The sequence below is a fragment of the Tachysurus vachellii genome, chromosome 1 (genome assembly GCF_030014155.1).
Source record: "Tachysurus vachellii isolate PV-2020 chromosome 1, HZAU_Pvac_v1, whole genome shotgun sequence".
Classification (NCBI taxonomy): Eukaryota; Metazoa; Chordata; class Actinopteri; order Siluriformes; family Bagridae; genus Tachysurus; species Tachysurus vachellii.
Window position 1 is genome coordinate 540,286 of NC_083460.1, and position 5,460 is coordinate 545,745.

General features: G+C 40.9%; 1 pseudogene; it reads left to right on the forward strand.

Annotated features, from left to right (window-relative positions):
* Window positions 1–1,783, forward strand: part of LOC132842868 (elongation of very long chain fatty acids protein 7-like) — a 16,143-nt pseudogene extending 14,360 nt beyond the window's left edge.
* The last annotated feature ends 3,677 nt before the right edge of the window (window positions 1,784–5,460 follow it).

Here is a 5,460-nt window from a genome sequence, read left to right on the forward strand (position 1 = left end):
ACTGTTCGTGTACTGTTCGAGTGCTGTTCGTGTGCTGTTCCTTTACTGTTTGTGTACTGTTCATGTACTGTTCCTGTGCTGTCCCTTTACTGTTCCTGTACTGTTCGTGTGCTGTTCCTTTACTGTTTGTGTACTGTTCATGTGCTGTTCCTGTGCTGTTCGTGTGCTGTTTGTGGTACTGTTCATGTACTGTTCCTGTGCTGTTCCTTTACTGTTCGTGTACTGTTCATGTGCTGTTCCTGTGCTGTTCGTGTGCTGTTTGTGAACTGTTCGTGTGCTGTTCCTTTACTGTTCGTGTGCTGTTCCTTTACTGTTCGTGTACTGTTTGAGTGCTGTTCGTGTTACTGTTCGTGTGCTGTTTGTGTATTGTTCATGTACTGTTCATGTACTGTTCCTTTACTGTTCGTGTACTGTTCCTGTGCTGTTCGTTGTACTGTTCCTGTGCTGTTTGTGTACTGTTCCTGTACTGTTCGTGTGCATGTTCCTTTACTGTTTGTGTACTGTTCCTGTGCTGTTCGTGTACTGTTCCTGTGCTGTTTGTGATCTGTTCCTGTGCTGTTCGTGTGCTGTTTGTGAACTGTTCCTGTACTGTTTGTGTGCTGTTCCTTTACTGTTCTGTGCTGTTTCTGTGCAGTTCGTGTATTGTACCTGTGCTGTTCGTGTGTGCCGTTTGTGTACTGTTCGTGTGCTGTTCGTGTACTAGTGAAACATTTTATCACTCTGTTCTTGAAAGTTCTTCTACAAAAAGTTACCCAGTTCATTAAATTCAGATCTTTTTTCCCCACAAATTTTCCTTCACTTTTGGTTCCAGATAAGAGAAACTGACCCATGGCTGCTGGTTTACTCGGCCCCTTCCTATCTTGTGGATCTTCCTCTGCTACCCTGGGCATCATCTGGCTCGGACCCAGACTCATGAGAACCGGGAAGCCGTGGACCTCAAACTTGTGCTTATAGTTTATAACTTTGCTATGGTTTGTCTGTCGGTCTACATGTTCCACGAGGTAACGTGTCCCTCTGAGGAGTCGCTCGTCTTCCAGTTAAAAGTTCATCTTGATTAATGTTTATTTTTAACATAAAGGTATAAATATCATTTACGACCTTTATGAACCATCTTAGGTGTTTATATATCACTCAAATATTTATTATTTATATCATTAATGAATAAATTCACAAATCCATTGAAATTCAACTCTAAAAATTCACCTCTAACAGCGTGTGATTTTGTTGTACACTTTTGTGTTTTTTGTAGTTTTTAGTGACGTCTTGGGTGTCGAACTACAGCTACTTGTGTCAGCCTGTGGACTACTGCACCAGTCCCCCTGGCCATGAGGGTGAAACACTTATTTATCCCTGATTTACGTATTTAAAAGAAATTGTGCTCTAATTCCTTTCAACAGAGTCTAGGCTGATGATACGTGTGTGTCCTAGTGAACCAGTGGTAATGTTTTCATTGATAGGACTTGATGGATATCGAGTGTGCCACGTGACGTAAATGTAACAGAAATGTAATCAGCGTGTCTTTATTAAACAGCGTAAGTGTTGGTGTGATGAATCGTTTGCAGTGTTTTTACAGAATACACTTTTTATCCATTATAGCTGCTCTTCATGTTATTGAGCTGTTACAAAGTGCTGACACTGGAGATTTGTTTTCACCATTTTACTCATGGAGCGTTCGCAGTGACTCGCTTTAACGTGTCATTTTCTCTGTGCTTTTATTTCCCGGGTCTCAGATGGCCAGAGTTTGCTGGTGGTTCTTCTTCTCCAAGGTCATCGAGCTCAGTGACACCGTGAGTTACTGCAGCACAAAGTGTCGTTACACAACGACTGACCGTCCACTAACTAAACAAAACACTGTGTGTGTGTGTGTGTGGTGGAATACTAGTGTGTTAGTGAGGGTTTTTGTGTGTGTGGTGGGGTGTGTGGAAGACTAGTGTGTTAGTGAAGGTTTTTGTGTGTGTGTGTGTGTGTGTGTGTGTGTGGAATACTAGTGTGTTAGTGAGGGTTTGTGTTTGTGTGTGTGTGTAGAATACTAGTGTGTTAGGGAGGGTTTTGTGTGTGTGTGCGTGTGTGTGTGTGGGTAGAATACTAGTGTTTAGTGAGGGTTTGTGTGTGTGTGTAGAATACTAGTGTGTTAGTGAGGGTTGTGTGTGTGTGTGTTGTGGAATACTAGTGTGTATGATGGTTTTGGTGTGGTGTGGAATACTAGTGTGTTAGTGAGGGTTTTGGTGTGTGTGTGTGTGTGTATGTGGAATACTAGTGTGTTAGTGAGGGTTTTGTGTGTGTTAGTGGTGATGTTAGGGTGTTTTAGTGAGAGGTATTTTGTGTGTGTGTGTGTGTGGGTGTGTGTGTGCGTTTAATTACTATCTGGTTTTTGATGTTGTGAAGTTGTGTATGTTGGTATGAAATGTTGATGTTGGACTTTGATGGTGTTTTTCAATGTTTGGTCGCCTGTGTTTTGTGTAAACATTACTTGTTATTTGTTAGTGACTGTGTGTGATGTTGGGTATTGGGATGTTGGTGTTTGGTTATTTGCATTTTTCAGGTGTTTGATGTTTACTGGTAAACGGTAGTGTTTATATTGTCTGCACTGGTAGCTGTGGTGATGGTAAACATTAGAGAATGTTTGTTGTGAAGGTTTGTGGTGAATGTAAGTGTTTGATGTCACCGTGACTTGTGATGAAGTGAAGGTTGAATACCATTATTAATGTATTTGATAGGAAATGCAGGTGAATGTTTGTGTTTGGTAGCGATAGTGGTGTTGGTTTGGTGGTTTTATCTCTGGTTTGTTGTTAAGTGTTGGTTTGTGAATATTGGTGTTTGGTTGGAAGTGTTGGTGTGTAGTTTTTAATGTGGTATTTGCTGCTGTTTGGTGGTGAATTATGGGCTTTGCTTTGAGAATGTATGGTGTGGTTAATGTTTTTTGTGTGGGGGTGTTGAACAGTGTTTTGGTGAATGTTAGTGTTTTATGTAATGGTGAATATAGCTCAGTAAAAATCTGACCAACAACAGACACATTCTTTCCCTCCTACCACCAGGTGTTTTTTATCTTGCGAAGAAAAACAGTCAGCTGACCTTCCTGCACGTCTACCATCATGGCACCATGATCTTCAACTGGTGGGCCGGAGTCAAGTACTTCGCCGGGGGACAATGTACGGCTGATCTGCTTCCTCTTACCACTGATGATGATGATGATAGAGCTGTGCTGATGTATAACTAATGCTGTGTGTGTGTGTGTGTGTGTGTGTGTGTGTGTGTGTGTACATGTAGCGTTCTTCATCGGCCTCCTCACACTTTTGTACACATCATCATGTATTTGTATTACGGTCTGGCAGCTTTTGGTCCTCACATGCAGATATATCTGTGGTGGAAACGTTACCTCACTTCCCTGCAACTGTAAACACACACACACACACACACAACACACACACACACACACACTGTGCTGCCTCAGTAGGGCATTAGGGTAAGAAGATGACTGATGTGAACTTTGGTTTGTTCACAGCTGCAGTTTGTTCTTCTCTACCACACACACCGGCTACAACCTGTTTCACCGAGTGCGACTTCCCCGACTCCATGAACGCCGTTGTGTTCGCCTACTGCATCACCTCATCCTGCTCTTCAGCAACTTCTACTACCAGAGCTACATGACCAGGAGGACCAAGCGCTCCTGATGAAGACTCTGGACCTGGCCCTGTCCAGCCCTGTTCATTTCCACATAGACATTAAGTTTCAAATTAATTGATTAATTAAAATATTTAATTAATAATTGATTAGTTAGGATTTCATTGATTTTTAATTGAAGGTGCTCCAGATTTGTATTTTATTATAATTTAATTAGATTATTTTATGTATATAAAGTAAAAAACTGTAGTTAAAAGAATCTACAGATATAAATAATAGATAATAATAGATAATCTACAGATGAGTATAAATAATAAAAAGGTATGAAATTTAATGACTAACTCTTTCTTCCTGAGACTGAGACTGGAGACTCCTTCCATAAACGTTCTAAAAATATCTGATTACCAAGAAAATAAAACTTCATATCACACGTTTTAATCAGTGTTTATGTGGCGTGTATTCTGTTCACGTCTCTATGAGCTGTTACTATGGAAACGATAAGGTATCGGCGTGAGTGCGTTCATATAAAGCTGCATTAAAGTCTGCTGTTAGAGAGAATTAAACAACACGACGACCAATCAGAAGGTTTAATAACGTCATGTGTTTAAACGGATGCAGTTTGTCTTCCTCTGTACTGTGGTAGTTGAGAGTCTCCACTAGGGGGCGGAGTTTACTCACTACATTAGGTCTGTACATGTACACACACACACACACACACACACACACACACAGAAACGAGAATGCATTATTAAAGGAAATTTTATTTTCTGACACACGATATAGTGACACAATAATTAATAGTTTAACAAACTGTACATTTTGTACATCTGATAGAAGGATGATAAGCCGAACTTTAAACACACACACACACACACACACACACACAAACAGACAGAAGCAAAAATTAAAACACAATACACACGCTGCATACATTCACTGATAAACACAGCAACGGTAAACACAAAGTCTATATAATTCTTATACACTTCAGTTGAGAGAGAGAGAGAGAGAGAAAGCAAGGAGAGGAAAGGAGGGAACATGATAAAGAGCAGTGATGGAGGAACAGTGAAGGAATGATAGCGTGAGAGAGAATAAAATAGTGATATGTTGGAGTGACCGTATTAGAGTAACGTGTGAAAAGTGAAAAGTGATGTTATGGAGCAAACAGTAATAGAAGTATAGAGAGATGGAGGACTAGCGATGGAGTGACAGACTAATGCAGTGATATATTGTCGGTGATGGAAAGATGGAGTACTGTAGTAACAGAGTCACAGAACGATGGATAGTAAGAGAGTGATAGATGGAGTGATGCTCTACGTCTCCGTGTACACTGAGGACATTTGACTCAGGCTTCGCTCGAAGGCTCCGAGCTGGAAGAAGATGCTGTCATCTGCACTGAGACTGAACTGAGACCCAGTACCCGCGAGATCCTGCACCAAACTGAACCCTACACACACACACACACACACACACACACACACACCATTGAGTTTTTGTGTTTTTGAGTTTATATAGTGTAAAGTGAAAAATGTGTGTGTGTGTGTACCTGTATTGGAGCTGGTGTGTAGGCCATTGTGTGTGTGTGTGTTGAAGTTGTGTGGATCTGCAGGGATGTGAGTGTTGTTGATGTTCTGCTCTGTTCTATAATTCTCCCCAAAGTGGAAACAGCTCTGGAAATTTCCCCGGTAATCTGAAAAAACAGCAACACACACACGGTTACACTCAATGTTACACAATGTTACACAATTTTACACTCCATGTTACACTCCCTGTTACAGTACACTCAATGTTACACACACTGTTACACTAAATGTTACACTCAGTGTTACACTCAATGTT